The sequence below is a fragment of the Palaemon carinicauda genome, chromosome 30 (genome assembly GCF_036898095.1).
Source record: "Palaemon carinicauda isolate YSFRI2023 chromosome 30, ASM3689809v2, whole genome shotgun sequence".
NCBI lineage: Eukaryota > Metazoa > Arthropoda > Malacostraca > Decapoda > Palaemonidae > Palaemon > Palaemon carinicauda.
In genome coordinates, this window is record NC_090754.1 from 50,322,664 (window position 1) to 50,335,939 (window position 13,276).

Below are 13,276 nucleotides of genomic sequence, written 5' to 3' on the forward strand. Positions count from 1 at the left end.
TACTAAAAAAATTAAAGGAAACCTTGAACCTCCTATATGTGTGAGAAAGAAAAAAGTTGGTAGGCAGCAATATTATTGAAATTGACCCAAGATGATCATGCTGTATAACCCCCACTTGATAAAGGGAAGGCAGAGGATATCACACAGAATTAAAGGCTTTAAATAGGATACTCTATTGTGTAACTCAACTGTATCTGGAGAGTTCAAGTTTGTATTCGGCTTGGGCTCTTGCATCTTTTGAGAAAAGATGAACAAGGAAGGGAGAGCAAGGACTGGTCACTCACCCTTTCATCCTTTGTGTCAACCTTTGTATCCAAGGTAGGTTTTCAGTAAATGAAGAGCTTAGGTCGCTATAAAAGTTGCCGAGCAGATACCACAGGTCCTAGAGATACTTTATACCCAAAAAATTGTGGATATCATTTGAAAGTTACCCTTAATACCTGTGTAACTGAGAAGATCCTTGTTATTAAGTGGAACAAGGCAATACCTCACTTATAAGCTCTTGCCAGGACCATAAGGTCGTCCCATTTACTCGACAACCCAAAGAGCAAGAGGAGTTTTCTTGGACACCTATTTGTACCCGTCATTACTAACAGATAATGCCGATAACTAGTTTTAGATAATGGATGTTCCTCTCGTAGTACAGTACTGTAACCCAAAGCTCATACTGGGCACTGAAATCTTTTCAGCTTACCACCTATGAAGTCTAGGAGGGAGGGGTATTAGGCACTGACAGGTACTGAGTCTTTGTCACAAATGTAGGAGGGGGAAAAATATGAAAGATCCCCAAATCTGAGAATGCAAAATTTGATACGAAGTCCAAGAACCTTGTCAACACACTTTGCCGAAGCTAAGATTAGCATGAAAATGATTGTGAATGCAAGTCTCTGAGGCTAGACCAGCACCTAAAAGAGACCACAGAGAATGGTAGAACTACTTCAGAGACTTGAGATAGCATGGAGGAAAGACTGTTCAAAGCTCTGTGTGAGTATGGATAACTTGAATGAGGACAATGAATCCCTGCCTTTCAGTTAAAAGACCAAGCTGAAAACTCAGCAATAGCCTTTTACCACAGGGACTAAGAGGAGTTTTCTTCAATGAAGATGGATAAAGTATAATAATCCATGATCTGTTTAAGAGTAGCCCCACCAGAGAAATACCTGTCATGACACAAGCAACATAAGATGTCCCAATTCCTTTGGTACATAGTTGCAGTGGAAATTCAATGTAGCCCAGAACATCTACATAATCCAGTTGTGTTGTGGGCTGACCAATATTTTTTCTTGAAATTCTTGCTTAAGCTATAAACAAAACTATGTGCTTAGTGAAGTCTGGCTGCTGACCATAAGTCCAAAGCAACAATGTCTTCCTGGTGTTTGCCCCACTTATTTTGTCAGAGATCAGAATCATTTCTAGTAGTAGGGAGGTTGACAAAACTCTCACATGGGGCACCCTGTTATCCACCTACCAGGAAAGACCATCCCTCACTGCAAGTAAAGGAAGATTGGAGGAAAAATTGTTGGAGGCAGACTGAGTTGGCTGACATTGTGGAAGGACCTGCAGTGTCAACTCCCAGATCTTGCAAATAAACATTATTTCTTTGCTCTTCTGGTTTGGCAAGTGCACATCAACCATGTGGGTCATTATTTTGGCGATATATTTAAATTTCAGATGAGCAACATCAGCTATATAGTGAAAGGAGAGTGTTTTAAATATGATATTTTAATTATAAAATAAATTTTTGAATATACTTACCCGGTGAATATATAATAGCTGCAACTCTGCGGCTCGACAGAAAACACACTCAAAAAACTCGCGAGCGATCGCTATGAAGGTTGCGGGTGTGCCCACCAGCGCCAACTGTCGGCCAGATACCACTCTTGTATGTAAACAAAACCTTCAATTTAATCTATATATTCACCGGGTAAGTATATTCAAAAATTTATTTTATAATTAAAATATCATTTTTAAATATTTAACTTAGCCGGTAAATATATAATAGCTGATTCACACCCAAGGAGGTGGGTAGAGACCAGAGTTAATTATGTTTACAGCGTATAAGCTAAGAGTTTTTTCATTTTGACAGTTATCAATATAACAAAACCAAAATATATAGGTACCTGGTAAGGAAGTTGACTTAGACGATTACTCTGCCTTGTAAGTCTGTCTTCCTCACGGAGCCCAGCGATCCTCTTAGGATGCTGAAAGACTCCCAGGAGCTGAAGTATCAAGGGTTGCAACCCATACAACAGGACCTCATCAAACCCCTAATCTGGGCGCTCTCAAGAAATGACTTTGACCACCCGCCAAATCAACCAGGATGCGAAAGGCTTCTTAGCCTTCCGAACAACCCATAAAACAATATTAAAAACATTTCAAGAGACAGATTAAAAGGATATTGGAATTAGGGAAGTGTAGTGGTAGAACCCTCACCCACTACTGCACTCGCTGCAACGAATGGACCCAGTGTGTAGCAGTCCTCGTAAAGAGTCTGGACATCTTTCAAGTAAAATGACGCGAACACTGACTTGCTTCTCCAAAAAGTCGCGTCCATAATACTTTGCAGAGATTTATTTTGCTTGAAGGCCACGGAGGTTGCTATATCTCTAACTTTGTGCGTCTTAACCTTAAGCAAACATCGGTCTTTCTCATTCAAGAGAGAATGAGCTTCTCGTATTAAAAAAATCTGATAAAATATGACAAAGCATTCTTTGACATAGGCAATGAAGGTTTCTTAACTGAGCACCATAATGCCTCAGATTTCCCTCGTAATGACTTAGTACGAGCTAAATCGAACTTAAGAGCTCTAACAGGACATAATACTCTTTCCAGTTCGTTGCCTACGATCTCTGATAAGCAAGGAATATCAAAAGATTTAGTACAAGGACGAGAAGGCAGTTCATTTTTGGCCAGGAAACCAAGTTGAAGTGAACAAGTGGCTTTTTTCTGTAGAAAAGCCGATGTTCTTACTGAAGGCATGAAGTTCATTGACCCTTTTAGCCGAAGCCAAGCACACTAGGAAAAGTGTCTTGAGGGTGATACCCTTCAGGGAGGCTGAATGTAATGGCTCAAACCTGTCTGACATGAGGAACCTTAGGACCACGTCTAAGTTCCATCCAGGAGTTGCCAAACGACGTTCCTTAGAGGTCTCGAAAGACTTAAGGAGATCTTGGAGATCTTTATTGTTGGAAAGATCTAAGCCTCTATGTCGAAAGACCGAAGCCAACATGCTCCTGTAGCCCTTAATCGTGGGAGCTGAAAGGGAGTGAACCTTTCTCAGATGTAAAAGAAAATCTGCGATTTGGGCCACAGAGGTACTGGACGAGGACACAGATGCTGACTTGCACCAGTCTCGAAAGACTTCCCACTTCGACTGGTATACTCTAATGGTAGAAGCTCTCCTAGCTCTTGCAATCGCACTGGCTGCCTCCTTCGAAAAGCCTCTAGCTCTTGAGAGTCTTTCGATAGTCTGAAGGAAGTCAGACGAAGAGCGGGGAGGCTTTGATGGACATTCTTTACGTGGGGCTGACGTAACAGATCTACCGTTAGAGGAAGACTTCTTGGAAAGTCTACCAGCCATTGAAGTACCTCGGTGCACCACTCTCTCGCGGGCCAGAGGGTAGCAACCAACGTCAACCTTGTCCCTTCGTGAGAGGCGAACTTCTGCAGTACATGTACCTTGTTGACTATCTTGAATGGTGGGAATGCATATAAGTCCAGAAAAGACCAATCCAGTAGAAACGCGTCTATGTAGATTGCTTCTGTATCTAGGACTGGAGAGCAATAGATTGGTAACCTTTTGGTCAACGAGGAGGCAAAGAGGTCTATGGTGGGTTGACCCCAAGTAGCCCAAAGACTCTTGCCCACGTCATTGTGGAGGGTCCATTCCGTGGGTATCACCTGACCCCTCCGACTGAGACAGTCTGCCAAGACGTTCAAGTCCCCCTGGATGAATCTCGTCAACAGGGAGATGCCTCGAATTCTTGACCATAAGAGAAGGTCCCTTGCGATCTCGAGCAGCGTGAAGGAGTGTGTGCCTCCTTGCTTGGAGATGTACGCCAAAGTTGTGGTGTTGTCTGAGTTGCCTCTACCACTAAGTTTCGAAGAAGCCTTCTAATATCATCAAGGCCAAGTGGACTGCTAATAGCTCCTTGCCGTTGATGTGCATGCTCTTCTGACTTGAGGTCCACAGACCCGAGCATTCCCGACCGTCCAGGGTCGCACCCCAACCCAAATCCGACGCGTCTGAGGACAACACGTGGTTTGGGTTCTTGACTGCTAGGGATAGTCCCTCTCTCAGACTGATATTGCTGTCCCACCATTTCAGGCATGCCTTTACTGGTTCGGAGACTGGGAATGATACCGTCTCTAATGTCTTGTCCTAGTTCCAGTGAAAGGCTAGATGGAACCGGAGAGGCAGAAGGTGTAGTCTCCCTTGTGAGACAAACTGCTCCAGGGATGAGAGAGTCCCTACGAGACTGTTCCAACTCCTGACTGAATAAACGTTTCGTTTCAGCATTAGTTGGACTTCGAGCAGGGCTTGACTGCGAATCTCCATCCCCAAATATAGAATAATCTGGGAAGGGATCAGTTGGGACTTTTAGGTTGACCAAAAGTCCCAACTCCCTGGCCAGACTCAACGTCCAATGTAGATCCTGCAGACAGTGAAGACTGGACGATGCTCTGAGAAGCCAGTCGTCCAAGTACAGGGAGGCTCGGATCCCCGATAGATGGAGGGATTTTGCCACATTCCTCATGAGCCTCGTAAACACGAGAGGCGCAGGACTGAGGCCAAAGCACAGGGCTCGAAACTGGTACCCCACATTCCTGTAAACAAACCTCAGAAACGGTTGGGAATCCGGGTGTATAGGAATGTGGAAGTATGCCTCCTGAAGGTCGAGAGAGACCATCCAGTCGCCTTCCATAAATGCTGTCAAGACAGCATGGTAGACTTCATCGTGAAGTTTGTCTTGACAATGAACACATTGAGCGCACTTGCCTCTTACGTACTCCTGCAGTGAACATGGCTGCCAAATCATGGAGCCATCCCTGAGGGACTTGTTCCTGCAGAGAACGTGGCTGTCAGATCATGGAGCCATCCCTGAAAGCCTTGTTTATGCATGACATAATTGTACAGCAAAACTTCAAAGGCTCGAAAACAGCTGTGAAGTCGACCTGTAAAATCTTGGAGCGTCTCATGGCCAGGCGCCAGGGAGAGTCTATGAGGTTTGAGAAGTCTATCTGGGCAGAGGCAGGAACTCCCAAGCCGAGAACTTCTCTCGTGTCATATCAGACTCTCGCTCTATAAGCCAGTTTAAAAGAAGGGAAAGCAAAGGCTGTCTCCCCCAAACTCCTCCTGGTGATAAACCAGTCGCCTAGCAAACGTAAAGCTCTCTTAGAAGAGCGAGAGAGCACTAGCTTATAAAACAACGGCTTCGAAGTAGCTAGGCCTAGTGTAAGCTCTGACGTTTAGGCGAACGAGGAGCAGCAGTTACAAAAAGATCCGGACAAAGATCCTTAAAAATCAGCATGATTTATTTAAAGTCCATAGAGGGCTAAGCAGCTTTAGGCTCCTCTCCGTCTGACAGAGTCCTCAAGGGAATATCAGTAGGAGGGGGAACAGCAACTTCCTCATCTGAAGGAACCTTGTCCGATAATAGCTGAGTCTCAAGCAAGGGAGAGACCTACCGTGGTGGCAATGCTTTACAAGCAGAGTCCACACGCACTGGTGCATTAGTAGCGGACCAGGACGCAACGTCATGTAACTGCTTGACAGTCTGTGAACTGTCAACAACAACAGGTGCGTGAGACCAGGACGCAACGTCATGTAACTGCTTGACAGTCTGTGAACTGTCAACAACAACAGGTGCGTGAGGACGCACAGCGTCCACTCGAGACTGCTTTGACCGCCTGGACTGAGCAGTCAAAACAACTCTAGAATGCGGAGGTTGACGCTCAGCGTCAAAACAAGTCAACTCCGATTGTTAGCGAACGTCCTGAACGTCAACAGGAGCATCAGCAAGTGGCCTAACGTCCAAATGTGGCTGAAAATCCACACGAGACCGCATCAAGTGTGGTTCTAAACAACCTGACTGACGTGACTTGGCTACGCCAACGTCAACAGGACGCACAAAGGAACGTTAGGGTGGCTGAAAGCCAGGATCTCGATGAGATAAACGGCTAGGCTCAACGGACTTATCGGCAGAATAGTCTTCCATAAGGGAGGCAAGCTTATTCTGCATGTCTTGCCGTACAACCCATTTAGGATCAACGGGAATGGTTGCGGTAAGAGACGAGGGTAACGTCTGTGACCGCAAAACCTTGCCTACAAAAAGACTCTCGGAGTCTGTGTTACGCTTTTGTTAGGCGGCGAGCAGTCTTCCGATGACTGCATAGGGTCAGAGCTGTCCTAATGGTTAAAACCAGGACGCTGGACCTGTCCTGAAAGGACTGACTTTCGCTTAAAGGGCCTCGAAACCTTGTTCCACGGTTTCTTATGCGAAAAGCCTTCGGATGACGAGGAGAAAATCGTCTCTCTCGCCTTATGGTAGGGGTGATCTTGGTAAGAAACACCCGATACCATAGAGGGAACGTCTGTTCGCTGATCAAGGCCTCTCGAACCCATAAGTCGTACGACATTACTTCTCCCCTGGGCTTGGGAGCTTGCAAGAGGTCCCGGACTAGGCGAACGACAGGCACGAACAGACGAACCCTCGGTCGCAACACTGATAACACTTTGCGCAATATCACTTTATCACTACGATTTTCTGTTTTGCACTTATTTCACTGAAATCGAATTTTTTAACAATTCACATTAGGTATGAATAAAACTGATTTCTACCTGAAGCACGCAATTCTACCCTCATCAAAAGGTTGTAATTGCGAAATCAGTCGTATAATGTAAGCACATTAATACCAGCAAAAAACAGTAAACATATTTTAAGATAAAAAAATCAGTGGCTGGGGAAGAGACTAAACACTAGTTCATTCAAAACTACGTTTTCAATCTCTCACCGTACATTGCCTTGGGACGAGAATAAAAAACTAAAAACGTTTTATCCTTTCTCCCCGTACAGAGACTAGGGACGAGAGTAACTCGAGAACAACGTTACCTGCTTGGGACGAGATAAAGATCGGAACGTTTTCTCTCCTCTCTCTCCCTCCGTCTCTATCTCTCTCTCTCTCTCTCTCTTGATTTCGCACCTAAGAGAAGAGCCCACTTACGTTTCGTCAAAAAAACAGGTTATTTGACCAAAGGAAATTAAAAAGTTCCTTTAAAATAGAATTTAAAACATTTAAGCTTTGAAAGAAGAATGAACAAAACGTCAGAATCGATTTACTCTTTCTGCAAAGTGAAACCGTGATACTCTCTCTCTCTATCGTAACGATAGAGCGCAAACTGCGTAGCATAAATAAACTAAACGTTAGTTCATCTTTGAAACAGTACGAAGACTATTCAAAGAAAATCTTTCATAAAATATCTATTAAAAAATATTCATTTAATAAGTTTTAAATCATTAGCTCTTTAAAAGCTATTTACGATTGAAAGGGCTCAACGTTGTTTAACTTCGGTTTCCAAGTTAGGACCGCCTACTCTCAGGAAAGGTCGCATATAAACAAATCATTAAAATTTATTTTGATGTTTATTATAAATGGAAAGCTAATCGAAGAGGCCTAATAAAGGCGGTTGAGATATAAAATATATACAGTAGAGGAAAATCTATAATTAATTTATAACGTGATAAGATAATTGCTAAAAGCCTAAACACACTTCCGTACTGAGGGAAGGGTCGGCCATTTAAAAGTCAAGGAAAGTCCAAAAAAACAATCCAAAGTCATCAAAAATTAAATCTATCCAAAAACGAGTTCAAGATTTAAGTTGAAGATAAAACACCTGTACTGCGAAAGCTCAAACCAAAATGAAGTACTTCACCAAATATGTTAAGAAAACTCCAGGTTCTACAGCGAGTATGAATACGTCTTGTCGTCAACGTCGACAGAGAAGAATTGAAGGTTTTGTTTACATACAAGAGTGGTATCTGGCCGACAGTTGGCGCTGGTGGGCACACCCGCAACCTTCATAGCGATCGCTCGCGAGTTTTTTTAGTGTGTTTTCTGTCGAGCCGCAGAGTTGCAGCTATTATATATTCACCGGCTAAGTTAAATATTTAAAAATTATCAATTACAATTGTACTTTACTAGAGTACAATATTTTTAAAGGTATTCTAACCAACATAATTGAATATATCTCTACTAGAACACTAATTAGAACACCATATCCTATACTCAGCTGTTAATAATAACATAAATATGACAAATTTTCAATGTTATTTGTATTTTTCCTAACTATACAAACCTGAGTCCTTTACATAGGAGAAGGATAACAGCGAAGCTGGAATACGGTAATCAAAATTTATAACAAGGTGTCAACAGCCGGCAGGTAAGGGCAACTAATACCTCTTATGTTGTGAGCTTTTACATGCATGTGTCCCTTCTGTGGAAGATGAAGCGAGGGTCCGAGAGATAACCTCTCTTGGCCAGAATGAGTTCATGTTCTTGGATATCTTTGATTTTCCCATGCTCATGGTGTTGCAGGTGAGGTCTAACGGTCCTTTTCCACTTCAGATAGCACCTCACAGGACACAATAAAAACTGATTAGGATCATTGGTTATAGACCAAAACCCTGGAATTATTCAACGGTAGATTTGGGTTTTAGCTACGAGTAAGGGATGAGGGAGAGCGAGACCTGCATCCACTCCTTTGAATGGGTGATGTTGAATGAGAGACCAAGAAGCTTGCTGACTCATTTAGCCGAAGCTAGGCAAGCAAAGAAACCATTTTCAGAGTAAGGTCCCTGCCTGAGGCTCACCTCAACAGTTCATGCTGTGTCCTCTTCCAAGAACGTAAAACTGTACCTTAATAATGTTTCCCGATAGTAGACTCACAAGGACATGTCCGCTCAAAACTTTGTATTAGCATTGAAATTTCTTCCAAAGAAGTCTACCTCCTTTAGTCTACAGACATAGCTGAGGGCCGAGCGAAAGCCTTTTACCACTGGGCCAATAAGACTTAAGGGTGTTATCAACCCAAGGTAGTTCAACCTGAAGGAGAAGACACTCCAATTCAAGTTCCACATCAAAAACTTGTCCAGAAAAAGGAACTCTGTTGCGGATTTTCTCTCAAGATACCCTAGGATGAGATCATCCCACAAAACTTTGGACATGGACTTGCAGGACGACATTCAAGTGGCAGGATAGGACGCCATTTTATTGGATGAAGACTGCATCAGGAATGTCACATACCTGTACAATGACCAGATGTATCAACTATTCCTAGCCAGAGTCACTGGCGATGATTGGCCCCAATAGAAGTCACAAAAAGTCATTTGCATCTTGAAGCACTGGTACTCATACCCCAGCAGAATATCCCTTCCAGCAGCTTGTCACAGATATTTTTCAGATAGAAAGAAACCTATACATGGCATATGCAGACAGACTAGCGGGTTTGTTGGAAGTACAGTAGCTCATTTCCCTAACATTGCCAAAATCTAATAAAATAAGTAGCTACCTTTGGTACTACTATTCACATTGGGGAGACTTTAACAAATATCGACTGCTTTCCAATACCCTCAGTCCAATGGCAGGGTAGAATCAGCTATCAAATCAGCAAAAAGGCTCCTCCAAGAAAATACATTGAGTCAGAGAAGACAGTTCTGGCGATACTTCAGTACAATATCTCAACACACCTCGCAGGGGGGTCAAGAAGTCCCCGTCACAGCTTGCAATGGGCCGCAAACTACACAAAAAGGTTCCTATAGCCAAAAGACATCTGTTTTTACAATAGCCTATACAGATACTAGAGACAGACAATAAGTCAATGGGAACAGTAAGTGGCATTATCGTAGGAGGCTATGCACCCTTGAAACCTCCAAGAGACTCTCACCAATTGAATCATAGACCCATGTGCGTATACAGAACCAAGATACCAAACACTGGAACAGGTCAGATGTAATCTAAAAAATCCGGCCCTATTGTCAGTACAGTAAATTACTAAGTTACGCTCGATTGAAACAGTAGGGTTTCAAAGAGGAACAGACGGCACTTGAGAGTCATCGCTTCATCACCAAGCATACTAATGTCCCAGCCTGGCACCTCCATGAGCCCTATGTCCTCAAAGCCAGTCACACACTCTCGTCAGGAGTTCAGTGTTATTAGTAGACCTAGAAGGGGTGCTGGTAAACTCAAGTGGTTCAAAGACTTCATGTGATATTTGAATTACTATAGTTATTTTGGTTAATATATACAGTACAGTACTTTGATTTCTAGCGAAACTGGAAATTGCAATAGGAAATGAGCGAGTGCTGGTCATTTTGGTATTTTTCTCTGTACGAATGATGGGGGTGGGGTACAACAACTTATGAATTGATCAACTAAAATGTGCAAATTCATTTTCCAAGTCCATTGTTTACTTTTGGGAGGATGATTGCTGGTTACTCCGCATACATTTGCTTTTTGCAGCTTTCTGTTTTTTGTATGATGTAACTATTAGCCGTTTTTTTTTTTTTTTAACCAATTAAGAGCTTTCAAATATTCATGCAAAAGTTCCTGGATGCTGCTTTACAAGAGCCATTTTTCCCCCCAATCCACTTCAGTTACAGCATGACAACCACCACAGGGGAATTCAATCTGTTTTGAAATTTAGTGTAATTTCATTTATTTCTGTGATTGATTATGTTTAAAACACTCTCGGTTCAGTATACAGCTAATGCTTTGCACGTGAAATTAAAAAAATATCCCCAAAATAATGACCCACATGATTGGCGTGTATTGCTCAGCAATGTACCGCTTGCCAGAACAGAACAAACTGAGTTAAGGCGCAGATAAAACCAGTCAAGAGACGTGATGTGAATTGAATTATAGGTACAGTAATTATGATACTCTAATTTCACATCACTTAAATGATTCATATGTATTTCCAAATAGGTATTTCTGACCATTACTAATACAGCTAATCACTCATTTTTGGGTTTCTCCACCCAAAACACTGGTTTCCCACTAGGGTCTCCCATACCTCTTATTACATAGGGGTAGGAAACCCAAAGAATGGGTAGTTTACCCCAATATTCATGGTAAGAAATAGATAAAACAAAAGATAATGAGTAGGAAAAATATATTGTCCAAGTATTTAGCTAGAAATTAAAACATATATTTACCATTATTTTATACAATTATGCCAATCAAGAATCTTATTGTCTGTTACCTGTAACCAAATTGTCAAGACTGAAATGTATTCTTTTTATCTATATGTTTACTTGTAGGCTAATTGAGTTTAATATCATCAAACATTATGTTAAGTATAATTCACTATACTCTAAAGTTAAATTATTTAATTTTTGCCTTTCTCTTTCATAATTATAGTGTGATCTGTCCCTTAAATTGTTACCATGTATAATCTTGGGGGGGGGGGGGAGGGGATGTACAATGTGTCTTAATCATGTGCTGCCTACTGATATGGAGCTACAACCTGTTATCATTGTGGCGGTCAGTTGGCTCTCTGTTGTCTCACAGTCAACACCGCTGTGGATCCTGTTGTCATATTGCAAACCCTAAAAAATATTTTTGCCATAGAGAATATTGATTTGGGGGATATATGTATGATAGCGGCCACCTGTATGTATTATGTCTTAACTTAGAATACAGCAGTGTTAGGGGGATTGCAGGGGGCGTTAGCGCCCCCCCCCCATCAGATAAGTAGGTAAGGACACGGTTTGTAGGTTAGGTTAGGGGGGAAATTTGGTAATTTTGTATATTATTCCATGGTAATGTAACCTAGGAAAAAACTACTGTTTCTTACAGAAAAAATTACGATCTCTACAAAAATGACACTCGTTTCCGTCGCAAATGAATAGTTTCAGAAATATATATACATCTATATCCTACGATAATGGGGGACCCCCAGTGGGAACTCGGGGTTTTGGGTGGGGAAAACATACTGGGGAAACGATATATAATTGTTTTCCTATAGTAAATAACGTGAATTAAGCGAATTTGATGTTCATTTCAATCGGAAACAAACAGATCAACCAATTCGGATAACTTTAAGATGCACGGTGTCACTTCTCTAACGTTAACATTAGCAACGTTACCAATAATACATAGTGTTACCAACGTTGACGTATGGTACACAGAGTTACCAACGGCACGTTGACATTACTAAAGATAGTAATGATAGATATTTCCATATATTAAATAATTTCTCCATATAAGTTTTACTCAATATATAAAATGTACAAAAAGGGCACAGAACCTAACAAACCCACCTAACCTAGCCTAGTAGTATGACAGGTCACAAAATAACATTTGATCTACATCGGACGTTGGCAGCACTGGTTACTGTATTTTTTCATGACACAATCTTTGCAACGGCGCCTCCAAAGTTTATTCAGATATACTGTTTTGTATTTTCCTCCAGTTATTATAATTTCAAGAAGGTAATGTATAGAGAAGAAAAGGCTTGTTTTACGTTCATATATCGATTCCCCAGTATGTTTTCCCCACCCAAAACCCCGAGTTCCCACTGGGGGTCCCCCATTATTGGAGGATATAGATGTATATTTATTTCTGAAACTATTAATTTGCGACGGGAACGAGTGTCATTTTCGAAGAGAGCGTAATTTTTTCTATAAGAAACAGTAGTTTTTTTCCTAGGTTACATTACCATGGAATAATATACAATGAAACCGGAAATTTTAGGTTAGTTGATGTCCTCCATTTTTAATTAATGCCTGAGGAACTGGCCGCTGATATACAAAGGCTCCCAACTTGGTAAGGGATGAATGTATTCCGTTGGGATAGGCGTGAACTTTCGTATTACTTATGTCAATTTTATTTCAATGAAGTTCTGGTTTATCTTGATCTGATATATAATAATAGCTAGTTTTACGATTTAAGAAATATGACTTAGTGTTACCTTCCCAGCATTGAAGCCAGATGGAAGCAAATACAGGGTCGAGACTTAATATTTGAGTAAACTAAGGATATAGCAGTTTAAGAGAGAAGTCTCCCACCCCTGGTCGGTAAGGATATGGCTCCTAGGTTAGGTTAGGTGGTATTCTTATAGTTACATTCTTTTAAAGTGTAGTTTTTAAGTCATAACTTTTTAAATATTACACCCAGTCTGCCCAAATGAACTACAAGGGTTTCAAAGACCGAAATTAGTCTTTTTCCTAGGTTACATTGCCCTGTAATACACTACAATAATACCCCAACTCCCAGC

The 13,276-nt window shown here is 41.6% G+C and overlaps 2 protein-coding genes across 7 annotated transcripts in view; one reads left to right on the plus strand and one right to left on the minus strand.

The window, feature by feature from the left end:
• The window catches only part of LOC137623093 (cell adhesion molecule Dscam1-like), a 317,782-nt gene that overhangs the window by 143,654 nt on the left and 160,852 nt on the right, over window positions 1-13,276 (plus strand). The gene's annotated exons all lie outside the window — the stretch shown is intronic.
• LOC137623091 (uncharacterized) overlaps window positions 1-13,276 on the minus strand; it is a 46,414-nt gene that overhangs the window by 32,796 nt on the left and 342 nt on the right. The window lies entirely within an intron of this gene.